The 17121-nt window shown below is 39.2% G+C and overlaps 1 non-coding gene across 1 annotated transcript; it reads right to left on the reverse strand.

The window, feature by feature from the left end:
• Positions 1 to 16670: 16670 nt before the first annotated feature.
• Positions 16671 to 16777, reverse strand: LOC131223500 (small nucleolar RNA R71). The gene has a single exon (XR_009160506.1). It is a non-coding gene; the product is annotated as a small nucleolar RNA R71 (small nucleolar RNA).
• Between the last annotated feature and the right edge of the window lie 344 nt (positions 16778 to 17121).

Raw genomic sequence — 17121 nt, forward strand, 5'->3', positions numbered from 1 at the left:
TGATCCCTCCACATCACAATCGCTTGATTTAGCACAATTGGTGATTGAGTAGTTAGGCCAATCCTCATAAATTGGTCCTAAACTGACTATTTCGATGCCTAAGGTCACAAGGTATTCAGCTTGCATTGATTCGTTATTAGTTTTTACACGCCCAACACACATACACACACATAAGAGGTGCGGCAAAATCCGAAACCAAGACCATTTTTTAGCATGCCCAGTGGGACGCATATGCTAAACATCTGTTTAATAATATAATAATATGGTTACAAGAGCTAACATGTTGAATATGGTTCCAACAAAGCCAAAAATTCAACCATATAGAAGGACATGCCCATCCAGGCCAAACAAGTGCTTAACCAAGCATAAAATGTGCCCAAATAGGTCGAATCCCTGGCTTAGGTTCGTCTAAATGTTGGTTCTTCAACTAATAATAATAATTTATTGGAGAAAATAACAGAGGCTTTGTAAAATGTGTGGTTGAGCTAAATGTAAATTTTTTAATAGGGAAGATCTCAAGAAAACAAATTAATAAATTGACGGGAGTCCTTGAGTGGATGTTATTACTTGAAGGACAACGTGAGGACAACGCGTATCAAATCAAAAGGACCAATTAATCCTCAACTGAGGGCTAATCGAGTAGGTCTCCAAGGTTATGATTTACTACTTCGTGTCTGCACTAGCCACAATGACTAATTCATGGTCATTGACATCAAAACATCCTCTACGATGGAAATCATGGAGGAAAATATCATGATGAGGCCAAATAGCCCAAGGGAAACTCCCCGAGTCACATGTCCATTCCTTGGAAGAAAGGACTGATGGGGATTTTCTCCTTGTCGCTCGACCAGTCGAGTGGTGCTCAACTCAAAGTCCAGCAAGTTATTGAATTAATTCTTCCGTGTTGTTCGACCAGTCGAGGTTACATAGATCCATGTCCGGATTTTATGACTGCATAAATTTGAGGCGGTTTTCTCCATAGTGCGGAAGGGAGTTGTCTAAACTATAAATAGGGGTTCTTAGGGCTTTTCTAAGCAATGCAAGAGGGTTTCCTAAAGCTTTACAAGGGTTTGCTAAAGGGCTTAGGGCTATCAAAGGTGTAAGAGAAAGAGAGAAAGAGAGAGAGGAAGCTTGTGGAAGGGAGGTTATGCTCACAGAAGTGATCTATTGTGCACTCAACATCTCAGCGCTTCTACGTCCTCGTAATCGGTGAGATCTCTCCATCTTTCTTTATTCTCTTATTGTTTATCCACTCTTGCGTGAGTGAAGAAGGTTTGATCTCAACGATGTGTGCTTATGATCGATTGTAACGTTTTACTTTATAGTGGATTGTTGATATGGACGAGGTCACGTGGTTTTTACCTCTTTGAGGGTTTTCCACGTAAAAATCTCTTGTGTTGTGTGGTTTGTACTTTGATTTATTTCATTTCTTTATTATCCCATAATTCTGGTGTTTTTGAGAGGTTAGATCCTAATTTTTTGTGCAAAAGCCCCAACAAAGTGGTATCAGAGCTAAGTTCATTAAATAGAGTGGGATCGGTTCTGAATTATGGAAGGTGGCTCGTCAAGGATGATTAGTCTCAATGGTTCTAACTAGACCATATGGAAAGCTAAGATAGAGGACATGCTTTGTTGTAAGGACTTGTATTCTCCAATTCAAGGCATATCAGCAAAGTCAAAGGATATGACAGATGATGATTAGAAGAAATTGGACCGGAAGGCGGTGGGATTTATTAGACAATGGTTGGACGATTTCATATTCCACCATGTGTCTATGGAGACCTCAGCCGCTAGCCTATGGCTAAAATTATAAGGGTTGTATGAGAGGAAGACAGCCGACAATAAGATTTTTCTGATAAGACGACTTGTGAATCTCAAGTTCAAAGATGGTAGTTCTGTGGCTGAGCACATGAATGAAGTCAGCAATATATTGAACCTGCTCTCCACGATGAAGATGGTCTTGGACGATGAATTACAGGCTTTGTTATTTCTTAGCTTATTGCTTGATAGTTGGGAGACATTGGTGGTGTCTCTGAGTAACTCTGCATCAGACAAAGGTGTCCATAGAACAGGTAACTAGCTGTCTTTTCAATGAGGAGACAAGGAGAAAGTCTCAAGGGTCTACTCAGCAAGAGGCCCTTGTGACACAAGGACGGGAGAGATGTAAGAACAGAAAGGGTGGGAAGGCCCGAGATAAATCAAGAGGCAAGTCGAGTATAAGAAAGGATGTTGAATACTGAAACTGTGGAAAGATGGTCCACTATAAGCATGAATGTCGTAAGAATAAGAACGAGAAGAAAGGAAAAGGAAAGGAGAAGGAAGATGAATTAGATTTCACTTATTGCTTCAGATGGCGACATTGTACTTTTTTTTTGCAGATCATGATGTTTGTCTCATGGCTATGAGTCAGGACACCGATTGGGTGATAGACTCGGGAGCCTTATTTCATGCGACTTCACACAGGGACTTCTTCACAAGCTACAAGTCAGGTGACTTTGAGACCGTGAAGATGGGAAATTCTGGCGTATCGAAGATCATAGGAGTTGCTGATATTTGTGTGAAGATTGATGTGGGCTGCACATTGGTTCTCAGGGATGTGAGGCGTATCCCAGACCTTTGCCTCAACTTGATGTCAATGGGAAGGCTGGATGATGATGGCTATGAAAGCTGTTTTACCGGTGGGCATTGGAAGCTCATCAAGGGTTCATTGATCATGGCCAGAGGAAAGAAGTGTTGCACCCTTTACAAGGTAAGTGTCAGTGTGTGTAAGGGTAGGTTGAACGCAGCGGAAGATTCAACTATTGACATGTAGCGCAGGCGTCTAGGCCATATGAGTGAAAAAGGGCTTCAGGTACTAGTGAAGAAGTGGCTCCTTCCAGACGTGGCAGGTATACCTTCAAAACCTGTATTGAATATTTATTAAAGCAACAACATAGAGTTTCATTTGTTAAAACTACTTCTCATGTTGATAAAGTGAATGCATTAGATTTGGTTTATTCTGATGTTTATGGTCCTTTGAGGACAAAAACCTTGGGTGGGGCATTGTATTTTATCACTTTTGTAGATGATGCGTCTAAGAGGGTTTAGGTTTATGCTTTAAAATCCAAGGATGAAGTCTTTGGTGTATTTAAATTATTTCATGTTGGTCAAGAGAAAGACTGGTAAATCATTGAAGTGCATCCACACTAACAATGGTGGTGAATACATTGGTGAATTCCATAAGTATTGTAAGTCCATAGGTATACGACATGAACAGACGGTTCCCAAGACCCCCCAGCATAATGGTGCGGCTGAGCGAATGAATTGCACCATTGTAGAGAGAATTAGATGCATGTTATCCCATGTGAAGTTGCCCAAGACATTTTAGGGAGAAGCAATGCACACGACAGCGTGTCTAATAAACATGTCTCCATTAGTCCCATTGAATGGAGAAGTGTCTGAGAAACGGTGGACTGGACAGGATCCATCATATAGTCATCTCAGGGTGTTTGGATGTAGGGCATCTGTTCACATACTAAAGGACGAGAGGTCCAAGCTCGACATGAAGATTAGGCAGTGTGTGTTCTTGGGTTACAGTAAGGAAAAATTCGGTTACAGATTGTGGGATCCGACCGAGAGGAAGCTCGTCAGGAGCAGAGATGTGGTATTCTTTGAAGATCAATTTATAAAAGACATTTGTAAGTCAGAGAAGAACCAGCCCAATTCAGGTGAGCTAGAGGACATGGATCCGTTTATTCCTCCCATTGTGCCTGATGATGGGGGAGTACAATAAAGTACAGAGGACGAGGGAGTTCCTATAGAAGATGGATCGGGGGACCAGCCCCCACTTGATCCACCTATTAAGCCACAGGTGAGGAGGTCATCTAGGGACAGACATCCGTCCAAGAGGTACTCGCCGCATGAGTACATTATGCTCACTGATGGGGGAGAGCTAAAAGATTATTCTGAGGCCCTAGCTGATGAGCATAAGGGAGAGTGGTTGAAAGCTATGCAAGAGGAGATGAAATCCTTGTATAAGAACCACACCTATGATATGGTGAAACTGCCTAAGGGTAAGAAAGCTCTAGCAATAAGTGGGTGTTTAGAAAGAAGGTTGAGCAGAAGAATTCACAGATGAGGTTCAAGGTCAGACTTGTGGTGAAAGGGTTTGGTCAGAAGAAAGGTATAGACTTTGAGGAGATAATCTCACCAGTGGTGAAGATAACATTCATACGGGTGTTTCTTGGGTTGGCGGCCAACATGGATCTAGAGATATAGCGGTTAGATGTTAAAACTACCTTTCTCCATGGTGACTTGGAAGAAGAGATCTACATGCACCAACCAGAGGGGTTCGAAGTTAAAGGCAAAGAGCATATGGTGTGTAGGCTGAGGAAGAGCTTGTATGGGCTGAAACAAGCTCCACAGTAATGCTACAAGAAGTTTGACTAGTTTATGTTGAAGCATGGGTATGATAAGGAGTCGGACCACTATGTGTTCACGCGCAAGTTCTCAGATGGTGATTTCTTAGTTCTGCTGTTATACGTTGATGACATGCTCATCATGAGAAAAGACATCAAAAGATTGACAGACTAAAACAGGAGTTCGGCAAGTCGTTTGTGATGAAAGACTGGGGCCTGACTGAACAGATCCTAAGAATGGAAATAACCCATGGCAGAAGCAATAAGAAGCTTTGGTCGTCACAAGAGCGATATATTGAGAAAGTCCTACAGCGGTTCAATATGAATGCAGCGAAGCCAGTCAGTACTTCACTGGATGGTCACTTCAGATTAAGCGAAATGCAGTATCCCAAGATGAAGGCAGAGGTGGATGAGATGCAGAAGATACCCTACATGTTAGCTGTAGGAAGTTTAATGTATGCTATGGTGTGTATGCGCCCAGACATAATATATATGGTTGGTGTCGTCAACCGGTATCTTGCCAATCCTGGTAAAGAACATTAAGCAACGGTGAAGTGGATACTGCGATATCTAAGAGGCTCATCCAGGTTAAGCCTATGTTATGGTGACGGAAAACCTATGTTAGAGAGCTATACAGATGCAGATATGACAAGTGACATAGACTTTAGGAAGTCAATATCGGGGTTCATGTTCACGTTTGTAGGGAGAACGATCTCTTAGTATAGCAAGCTATAGAAGGTCGTAGCATTATCGACAATAGAGGCCGAGTACATTGCGGTCACAGGGGCATATAAAGAGATGCTTTAGATGGAGAGGTTCCTGCAGGAACTTAGCCTGAAGCAAGGGCAACACGTGGTCTACTGCGATAGTCAAAGTGCTATATACTTGAGCAGAAATCCAAGTCAGCACTCCAAGTTGAAGCACATAGAGATTCGGTATCACTGGATCAGGGATACTTTGGAATAGAAGGTGTTACAGCTTGAGAAGGTCTACACGGACGATAATGGGTCGGACATGATGACCAAGGCTTTGCTCAAGGGCAAGTTTGAGGTTTGTAGAAACTGGGCTGGCTTGAAGAAGGTGAATCCCTCCTGAGTCAAAAGGGGGGAGATTTGATGGGGATTTTCTCCTCATTGCTCGACTAGTCGAGTGATCTGCTCTACTGGTCGAGGGTTGCTCCGACCAATTGAATTAATTCTTCCATGCTAGTCGACCAGTCGAGGAGTCTGCTCGACCGGTCAAGGCTCCACTCAACTAGTCGAGGACTCTGCTTGACCAGTCGAGATTACGCAGATTCATGTCTGGATTTTGTGCGGACTGCGTAAATTTGAGGCAGTTTTTGCCATAGTGCGGAAGGGAGTTGCCTAAACTATAAATAAGGGTTCCTGGGGCTTTTCTAAGCAATGCAAGAGGGTTTCCTAAAGCTTTACAAGGGTTTGTTAAAGGGCTTAGGGCTATCAAAGGTGTGAGAGAAAAAGAAAGAGAGAGAGAGAGAGGAAGCTTGTGGAAGGGAGGTTATGCTCATAGAGGTGAACTATTGTGCACTCGACATCTAAGCGCTTCTACGTCCTCATAATCGGTGAGATCTCTCTGTTTTTCTTTATTCTCTTATTATTTATTCACTCCTGCGTGAGTGAAGAAGGTTTGATCCCAGCGGTGTGTGCTTGTAATCGGTTGTAACATTCTACTTCATAGTGGATTGTTGATCTAGACGAGGTCCTGTGGTTTTTACCTCTTTGAGGGTTTTCCACCTAAAAATCTCTTGTGTTGTGTGCTTTGTGCTTTGATTTATTTCATTGCTTTATTATCCCATAATTCTGGTGTTTTTGGGAGGCTAGATCCTAAGGTTTTATGCAAAGGCCCCCAACAAAGGACCCCAACAAGGATAGGCCCATATCTACTACCGCATGCCGACATTAGGAAAAATAGCCGAGACGGTCATCCTCACAGCCAAACTAAGATGTCCCTTACCATGTGGGGCATCATCATACTAGAATCAAAAGGCTTAGGGGACAACAACCCATGCCCTAGTACCATGTCATCATATTTGAACCCAACAATATGGGGGCAATGACCCACATCTCAAGCTCCATATCTTTATAATCTTGTGGCTCTAAGAACCTTGGAAGGTATGCATCCTCAACAATTGGGCCATGATGATGTAGTTAATTCAATTTTTTAAGTCACCGGCCAGATTCAAAGTTGAATGATTATTTGGCTTTAGTATAGAAAAACCTAGTTAGAGTGGATTGATTGATAATTTGAATTATCGTCGGGGTACGAAACCCTCAAATTCACTCTCTTCTCAGGGCAGAGTGGCCAGTCAACAGTCGAACACATAGGCCACTTTATTGTGCAATATGGAGAGGTTTCGGCCGATGGCTCTTTGCAAATTCTCCTATCAAAATGGAATTTTCATGTATATTAAGCTACTACTTAATTCCATTTATACATGACCAAAGATGGAGAAAATATTTCACAATTAGTTCGAACTTAGCTCAAAGTTTTGATGGTCTATCGACCCCGATTGAGATAATTATCAAGAGAGTCAACTGAAACTTATATCACCCATTTTAAGAGGGCTAGAAATTGAAGTTGAGTGGCCTTTCTGAAAGTTAAATTTGTAAAACTAGCCCAGAATGACTTAGACATCAAGTTTTAAAAAAATTAAGGGCATGGAGTTTGAAGACTTATTTGAACTATAAGCCCAAGCGATTAATGCAAATGGCTTCTTCAAGAGGAAAACCAATGGAGGAATTCATTTTTTTGGACCTATTATAAGGACTCGAATTTTGAGTTAGATATGGTGGACACTTTATCTACCAAGTGCCAAACCCGAAATACAATAAAAATTCTCTTCAACTTTGGTTGAACACGAAGGGTATTTGTATGGCTCAATGATCATCGTACAATCATACAAGTTAGACAGTAAAAACAACCAACAAGTCGGATCAATGGATCAAAGGTCTTGCTAACTCGTTTCCACCCAAAATCATCAATGTCTCCAAAGCACTTAAACGTACATTATTCTGATAAAATTGCATCGGTTACCATAAAAACCCCTAAAAGTCCAAGGGGATAGTTAGGGAAGACCCTCAACGCAACATGAAAATGATCCATCGAACAAATTGGTGAGCCCATAACTAGTCTAGCCTAATCTCTGTCGCTCGCCTAAGGTATCTAAAAGTCACAAATTAAATAAGATGCATTTTCCTGACTCCATCGTTACCAAAAGCTCATGAAAGCCTAATTGAAAGATCCTTGACATCTCCTAGTGATAACCACCAGAACCAATCGATAGTACCAAAATAAGCGAGCGGCAAGAATAAGATGAGCACCATAACTCAGAAAGACCCCACGAGTACCAAATGCATCAAATTCTAAGCTAGAAAAAAGCATTCCAAGGCCTTTGAAGGGTTGATTGCAGAAAAGGTTCAATAAAGGCAACCTAGATATTGTTCGGTGTTGTTATCTGCACTAGTGTGTGGGCGTGCCGGAATTGGATTTTGAAAATGGCGAGCGTAACAGTTATAGAGGGGGGGCGAATACGACCATGCCAAATAAAAATTAAAGTGCTGAAATAATAAATAAATCAGAAAACTCGATCGCATTAGTATTGAAAAATTGATTCAAACTAGTTCGTAGGACAACCTACACCCAAAACAAAGTTTAGGTAGGACAACCTTATTTTACGAACAATTGTAAGAATCAAGATCTCAAACTAAGCAAGAGAAAATAAATCTATCTATTACAAACATTCACCACTTTTGTATAAAGAAAATTACAACCATTATCCACAAATGCAAAAAGTAAACATTCACTATAACACCAAGAGTTATAGTGGTTCGCGTGTGTACAACAACTGTTCTCAAACAGCCACACCTACTCCACTCCCAATAATTACTATCCATGTGATTTTGGCTTTCACTATTAACAAGGTTTTCATAGGGTCACCTTAAAACCTGATACAGTTGTGATTTTAAAGGGTTATCACAAACAAAAAATCCTTCACTGAGATTTTCTGGCTATCTCAATAAAACCAAAAGAAAAGACAAAATATACCTGTCTTCACTTTGAGGACGTATTTGTTGATGCAGCCTGTAGAACCACTTCTCTTATAGTAAATTGTTCAATGTCCAGTTATATAAACAAAGGTTCTAGGTTTTAGATTGATTTAAAATAGATTCAAACCAATGACTACTTATTTGAATTCCTCAAGATCTCCAAGAAGAGTATCTACTCTCTTTATAGAATAAGATTCATAAAATAGGAGATCAAGGAATTAAAATAAAAAAGTTATTAAAAGAATATTAAAAATACCATGTAATAGCTTGGCAATAATGGGGACTTCTCTATCTCTTGGTGAAGGCTTTTATCAGCTTGAATTGGTAATTTCGAAATAAGAGAATGCCTCTATTTATAGGCAGAAAAGTTATTGCTTTAACTAATCTAAGACATTCTTTGACTCGTTTAAGAACTAACAAATTCTTAAATTTTGAGCGCAATCGGATAAAACAGAACTTTGACTAGTCAAAGGCCCTGCTTGACTAGTCGAGGGCCCTATTCGACTGGTTGAGCATGGGCTTCGACGGGTCAAGAGTGCCAAAATTTAGTTGCTAGACTTCAAGTCGAGTAACCCTCGACTGGTCGAAGGCCTTTTTTCACTGGTCGAAGAAGTAACGGAAAAATCTATTTTTTCTGAATTTAAATTAGGACTGGTCGAAGAATACTTAGACTGGTCGAGCCACAACTTAGACTAGTTAAACCTTAGCCTATACTAGTCCATCTTTAGCCTAACATAAATATAAAAACACATTTAAGTTTATATCTTGAAAGAACCTAAGCCTAAGGTCTTTCTAGGGTCTACTATACCTGAAAAGACTGAACATTGAAGTAGATGGGATGTTTGAACTTCATGAAACTTGTTCTTCTACTTGATTCTTTCATAAAGCTTGTAGTTGAAGATGGAGATTGATCTTTTAGTCGAAGTGTAGTAGAACTTGAACTCACTCATCTTGAACTTAGTAAAGCTTGAACTTTCCATCTTAATCTACTTCTTGACTTGAACTTCAATAGAGTCTTGAACTTAGTAGATTTTGAACTATCTTGATCCACATTAAACGAACCACTTCATAAGCTATTTTGTCTAAACAAAATTTGACAAACAAATGTGTGCTTTATACAATATAGCACTTATAATCTCCCCCTTTGTCAAATTCATGAGAAAACACTTAATATTATAACAACTAGAATAACATCTTAAATTCCATGTTGTAGAAGGTGCAGCTTTAATGAATGTGTAAGGATTTTGCTACTCCCCCTCAATGTGAGCTTTTCCCTATATTACGACATATACATTTTCCATTCCAATGCAATACTCCAACAACCATATATCAACATTTTCCAACCATATATCAACATTCATATAATGCGCATCTTCATTCATTCTACTTTCTACTTTAAAATTAGCAATTCTCTCCCCCTTTTTGTTACAAAATGACAAAGGAAAGATCATACATGTGATTATAATTAATAAACCACATAGAACCAGTATAATAATTAGAAGAAAATGCATAGAAACATGTTAATTAAAGGAGTTAGCAAAAAGTCATCAAGAAGAATTAAGAGAGTAGAGTTTGAGAGTTATTAGCAAGCACACAAAGTTAAAGTTATACAACCCAAAGATAAATGAAAATCATCCTAATCGGATCAAGAGGAAGATGGAGAAGGTATGGAAGGATCAATTTAGAGAAGTCCCTTTGTAATGTAATGAAAATATTTTCACATATATTTCACAGATGCTTTGTGACTTTCTGTCAAATTATCTTGGGATACCTTCAACTCAACAACTTTCTCCTCTAATGACTTGAGCCGATCATCAACCTTGGAAGATTGATAGTCAGGATCAGCTTCATCATCCGATTTAAGTTCGATAAAGATGTCATCCATGGATGTGTCCTCTAGTAAAGGTGCATCTTCTTCTTCTTCTTCTTCTTCTTCTTCTTCTTCATCTCTCTGGCTGGGAAGGAATGTCAGATTCAATTTATGGATATTTGTATTATCAAATGGTAGAGCTGACTCTTGTGCCTCGGTTAATGGAATAACAACTTGCAATAACACTACAAGAAAGTAGGCCTTTAGCCACAATTTTTTAGCGTCAGTTCTAAAACTTGAGGCTAAATATGCTTTTAAGCCTCAGTTGTTAAGGAACTGAGGCTAAAAGTTCATTTTTTGTCTCAGTTATTGAGAAACTGAGGCCAAAAGTCTGCCCTTTTGCCTCAGTTGGTGAGAAACTGAGGCTAAAAGTCTACCCTTTTGCCTCGGTTGTTGAGAAAATGAGGCTAAAAGTCTGCTCTTTTGCCTCGGTTGGTGAGAAACTAAGGCCAAAAGTTTGTCCTTTTGCCTCGGTTGGTGAGCAACTAAGGCTAAAAGTCTGCCCTTTTGCCTCGGTTGGTGAGAAACTGAGGCCAAAAGTCTTCCCTTTTACCTCGGTTGGTGACAGAATGAGGCTAAAAGTTTGCCCTTTTGGCTCGATTATTGAGAAACTGAGGCCAAAAGTCTACCCTTTTGCCTCGGTTGGTGAGAAACTGAGGCCAAAAGTCTGTCCATTTGCCTCAGTTGGTGAGCAACTGAGGCCAAAAGTCTGCCCTTTTGCCTCGATTGGTGAGCAACTTAGGCTAAAAGTTTTCCCTTTTGCCTTGGTTGGTGAGAAACTAAGGCCAAAAGTCTTCCCTTTTGCCTCGATTAGTGAGCAACTAAAGCTAAAAGTCTGCCCTTTTGCCTCGGTTGTTGAGAATTAAGGCCAAAAGTCAGCCCTTTTGCCTCGATTAGTGAGAAACTGAGGCTAAAAGTCTACCCTTTTACCTCGGTTGGTGAGCAACTGAGGCTAAAAGTCTGCCCTTTTGCCTCGGTTAGTGAGCAACTGAGGCCAAAAGTTTACCCTTTCGCCTCGGTTGGTGAGCAACTGAGGCTAAAAGTCTGACCTTTTGCCTCGTTTGGTGAGAAACTATGGCCAAAAGTCTTCCCTTCTACCTCGGTTGGTAAGCTACTGAGGCCAAAAGTCTGCCCTTTTGCCTTGGTTGTTGAGAACTGAGGCAAAAAGTCTGCCCTTTTGCCTCGGTTGTTAAGAACTGAGGCTAAAAGTCTGCCCTTTTGCCTTGGTTGGTGAGCAACTGAGGCCAAAAATCTGCCATTTTGCCATGATTGGTGAGCAATTGAGGCTAAAAGTCTGCCCTTTTGCCTCGGTTGGTGAGCAACTAAGGCCAAAAGTCTACCCCTTTACCTCGGTTGGTGAGCATTTGAGGCCAAAAGTCTACCCTTTTACCATGGTTGGTGAGAAATGGAGGCCAAAAGTCTGCCCTTTTGCCTCGGTTAGTGAGAAACTGAGGCTAAAAGTCTGCCCTTTTGCCTCGATTAGTGAGAAATCGAGGCCAAAAGCCTGCCCTTTTACCTCAGTTGGTGAGCAACCGAGGCCAAAAGTCTGCCCTTTTGCCTCGGTTGCTAAGAAATTGAGGCCAAAAGTCTACCCTCACAAGAAACGGTTGTAAATGATCAATAAAAACTTTTTGTGGGCCACAAAAGTCTTGGACCGATATAATATTTGTGCATCCATTCAACCAGGTCTGTGTGACCTTATCAATAGGCTGGATGGAAAATAAATGTTACAATCGACTCTAGAAAGTTTTTAATAGTAGGCATTCAAATGATCATCATTTTCTGTGGCGTGGTCCACCTGAGATTTGCATCTGCTTCATTTTTAGGCTCTGATGCTAAAATGAGCTGGAAGAACGGATGGACGGCCTAGATATACTAGGCATACATCAAGGTGGGCCTCCCGGTCAGGGTCGCAGATAAATCCACCCCATTGACCATTCCACATATGGCGTACAAAGAGGCAACAACGATCCACACTCAATTTTAAAATGTCCCAAGATCAGTGCCTTTGATCAATCTAGTGGGACCCACAGAACTAATGGCCCATGTTTACAGCATGAACCTGAGTACATGGGCTAACATTAAATTTTTATTTTTAATTAAAAAATTAAAAATGAGTAACTCAAGAATGATAATCATGTCAGCATGATCCAAACAACTCAAACGATGGACCTCACGTGGAGGGAATGATCACATGTGTTAGGATGTATGGTAATGATCTACGTGGAGGGAATGATCCAAACAGCTCAAACCTTACCTCACTTTCTCTTCTCTGCTTTGATCCATGCCCTTGCCCTCTCTCTCTCTCTCTCTCTCTCTCTCTCTCTCTCTCTCTCTCTGCTTCGATCCATGCCCTCGATCCATTCTCTCTCTCTCGATTAAAAGGAGAGCTGCTAGAAGACCTCCTTATCATTCAGATCCAGATCCGAATCAGTTCAAGGTAAGCTCGATTCTTTTCATTTCGCTCCTTCTGCTCATTTTCTCTCGATCTCAGATTTCCCGAAAAAGAGCTGAAACCCTAGTCTCTGCCTCTTTTCTCTCAATCTCTCCTTCCATTTTTCTGACGATTTCCGATCTTTAATCGAGAGATTCATACACAAAAAGCTCGTAGATGCGAAAATACGTCTCTTCTGAACTAAGAATCTTCAATAAGCTGAAATAGAGGCAGATTCAGCTGTGGAAGCTCTTAGTTGTGAAGATTTGTGATTTTCGCGGGCTAGATCTTTGATCGATGATATAGAAGTTGTGTTTACCTTATCGGAAGGGATATCAATTGATTTGTGCTTCCTTTTTTTTCCTGAATGAGACATTTTGATTTCAGAAGATCTGCAATTTCTGAGGTTCTAATCGTTGATATTTTAAGTGGGAGAGATCTCCTATTTTTTATTGTGTTCTTTCAGATATAGGGATTTTACTCGAAAGAAAGCTTTTGCACGCATCAACAGCTCAGATCTCCTCTTTCAAGGTCTAGATCTTTGATCTGATGCAATTGGAGTGATTGTAACTTCTGCCTTGAGCAATTTACATTCTCGTCCTGCATTTGGAGGTAACGTTGGAGGGCTAAAGTTTTGGACTGGGGAGAAGGCCCAAGAGGAGTTGAAAGTAACCGAATTTGAAGGAATTGTTTACTTCTGAGTCCTTGCTATCTGAAATAATCTAGAAATATTTAAATTTCTATGTTATTTATTTTTCATGTTTACAATAAATGGTTGAGTTGTACTACTTTTTTGTGAATGGGTTTTCTTTTGTTATTTCCTTCTATGATTGTGCCTTTTCATTTCACAAAATGCTGCATCCAGCATTAAATCATGGTAAGTGAATGCTGCTCATCCGACTTCTTCTTCATCTCATGATTAGAGAAAACTGATATTAGTTGTCATGTATTCCAGAAACCTTTAAAATGTAATGATGGCTACTTAAGTTATTTACTAGTTAACATGAGAGTATACACTAGAAGATATTTCTAATTTGTTTGTTGTCCTACTATCAACTGCAACTTACCAAGATAAACAACAACAACAACAACAACAACAATATTATTATTATTAAGGTATAAAGAAATCACCACTCTGGCTACTAGCAGCACCCTTCCCTTTCTACTTTTGGTTACACACTAGTGCCATTTTGTACTACATAATTCTTTTAAATTACAGATTTTGTGAAATGATTCTATTGAATTGCATTGTTTCTATTCATTACAAACCCTTGTGAACAATTTAAATAATAGAATTCTTTATGCTCCTCTTAGTAGTGCTTCTAACCCTATTTTAACAATGGCTTAGTATTTGATTTTTTACTAACAAATTTACTTAAATATACAATTTGCAGGTTAAGACTAGTGTCATGTCTTTGCAAAGGTATATATGCTCAAGGGAGGATATCTTAAACTATGCTACCAATTTGCTAAAGGCAGAGCTCCCTCTTTCTGTGAGGCTTCTTGATATGTAGATTGTTTGCATGTTATGCATATTAATCATGCAAGCTAATGTACAAAAATCTCCTTTTCCTTGTGTTAAAACTCAAATATTGCATAATTTTCTCCATTTACTTCTTGGTTTTATGAACATGAATCATCTTAATGTTCTATTTTACTCATGTATGTATTGCAAGGTGAATTTAAGAGCTTGGATTGAAAAAGGGTGCTAAAAAGCATGGATTTGATGCTCAAGAATCACCAAGGCAAGGGATGGATCTTAGGAGACCAAGATTGAAGAATTTACATACCAAAGATCTAAGAAAACCAAGTGAAAAATGAAGAAAATCGAATATTTGAGGTGAAGAATCCTGAAAAAGTGTATTCTGAAGCTCTGAGGTATATTTTGGAAAACTATGCAGCAGGAAATCTATTTTAAACAAACTGTGCAGCGCGAAAATTGGAGTTCCTTACTTATAAATAGTGCTTCCTAAGGCATTCTTAAGCATCATTCAAGGCATCCCAAAGTAAAATTTAGGATTTTTAAAGAGTTTTTAATTTTATTAGAGTTTTATAAGTTTTTTTTTTTTAGATTTTTCTATTTGCATTTATTTCTTTCTTCTTATTTATTTCTTTCTTATTTTAATTATATTTTTCTAAGTTTCTTCTACCCCAAGCTAGAAGGGAAGCACATGGGTTTAATAATTCTTTAAGATTATGATGATTGATTGTTTCAATGATGAGAAGAATGGTGTATGCATGTTATCTATTATTTAGGCTTTATTTTTTATCCTCTTGTGAGATCCATATGTTTCCATCATATGAGATCCACATTGATGGATAGGCTTACCTTAGATTAATCAGATTTCCTAGATTGGAGAGGTTCTCGACCTATTATATTTCTTTGATTTTCATTATCTCATTGATATTGAATTCTTAAAATCACTGACGCTTGAGAATATATATCAATGGTGCAAATCCATGATTTTTTAATATTTTATGTCACTTATTAAAATATTTAAACTGTTTTATTTTTCGATTAGGCTGACCATAGTGCTCAAATCCTAGTTGTGTTATCTAAGTCATCATGATTTTGGAACATTAACCCATGTGTGGAACTTTGAAGCTTGGGTGTTATTTTATTCAGTTGAATTACATTCATTCAAAAATTCAAAAATAAAATCATCAGTTTAGTTTTTATTACTTAGTTTGTTTTGCATTTGATTTTTTCCTTCTCACAATTCATGTCCCTGTGGGATCGACCATGTATTCACGGGATGCTAGTTACGAACCTCTGCACTTGGAGGCAAGCAATCAAGTTTTTGGCGCCATTCTGGGGAGAGACTGAGATAGATCAGATTTGTGCAAGATAGCTAAGGTAAGTTCTCTTCTAAACCCTCAAAATTTTCTGTAGATTTTTTTATTTTTTATTATTTCTTTTAAAGTAAATTCAGTTAGGCCTTTCAAGCACTAACTATGACATAAGGTTTCCCTGCTTGGGATTTTATCACCCAAGCGCTATGGTTGTCTTACAGTTGTTGTTTGATCACAAAGATCATCCGCTGAATCTATTTTTCAGATTAGCATAATTTAATTTCTGCATTAGTTTTACTTTTGTTAATTTATTTTTGCTTTGTGGACTGAACCCTCATGGTCGCCCTGCCGCCTAGGTTGTTGATTTATTTTTGCTTGAGGGTTCATTTTGCTTTGTGGACTGAACCCTCAAGGTCGGTCCTACTGCCTAGGTTGTTGATTTATTTTTGCTTTGTGGACTGAACCCCCATGTTCGGCCCTGCCGCCTGGGTAGTTTTATTTTGTTATGTGGTGTGGATAGTTTATGTCCCATTGGATTAGGGATCAAAACAATCGACTCTCCTTCGAAGGCAGACTAGTTCCAGGCCTTGATCATTCACTAAAAGAGGTACTAAACATTACTTGGATTCCATGGCAGACCCAATTGATAATCCAAATCCAAATCTGCCAGATCCAACTATAAATCAAAATAGAGAAAATCAACCTAATCCTCCTCTTGAGGATGAAAATGAAGTTCATAGGACTGTGTTAAACTAACCACGGACTTTACGTGAACATTTACACCCTGGGAGATCAACTTTACCATCTTTTATAGTGTTCCCTGCTCACATAGGGAACATTGATTTTAAACCAGGTATGATTCAATTAATTCCTTAATTTCATGGCTTGGATTCTGAAAGTCCCTAATTAAACCTTAAGGACTTTGAGGAAGTAATTACAACATTACAAGTAAATAATGGCAATAGGGATGTACTTAAGCTTAGGTTATTCTCATTTTCTCTAAAGGATCGGGCCAAAGCATGGCTCAACTCTCTAAGACCTAATACCATCACTTCATGGCAAGCCTTAAGTAGAGAGTTTTTGAAAAAGTTCTTCCCAAGCACAAAACAAATGCACTAAAACAAGAAATCATGTCATTCTCTCAAAAGGGGAATGAACTATTTTTTCAATCTTGGGAGGGCTTCAAAGACATTCTAATTACTTGTCCACATCATAGTTATGAACCATGATTCGTGATTGATGCTTTTTGAAAGGGGCTCATCATGGATACCCGTCAGTTCATAGAGATGATGGTGGAACCTTTCTTGACAAAGATCATAATGAGGCTTGGGATTTTCTAGATATGTTAGCAGAGAATACGCAGATATGGGATGTCTTTGCTAAATCAGACCAAACCAGACCCATTCCTAGAAAGAAAGTGGGGATGTATGTCCTAAGAGAGGAAGACGACCTTAATGCAAAATTCGCTGCATTGGCTATAAAGTTCGAAGCCTTTGAAATTAGGAAGGTTGATATGGTTAAAGCAAACACTTCCAATGGGAAACACGTATAATCTCAATTGTA

This window comes from Magnolia sinica, chromosome 1, assembly GCF_029962835.1.
Source record: "Magnolia sinica isolate HGM2019 chromosome 1, MsV1, whole genome shotgun sequence".
NCBI classification, from domain to species: domain Eukaryota; kingdom Viridiplantae; phylum Streptophyta; class Magnoliopsida; order Magnoliales; family Magnoliaceae; genus Magnolia; species Magnolia sinica.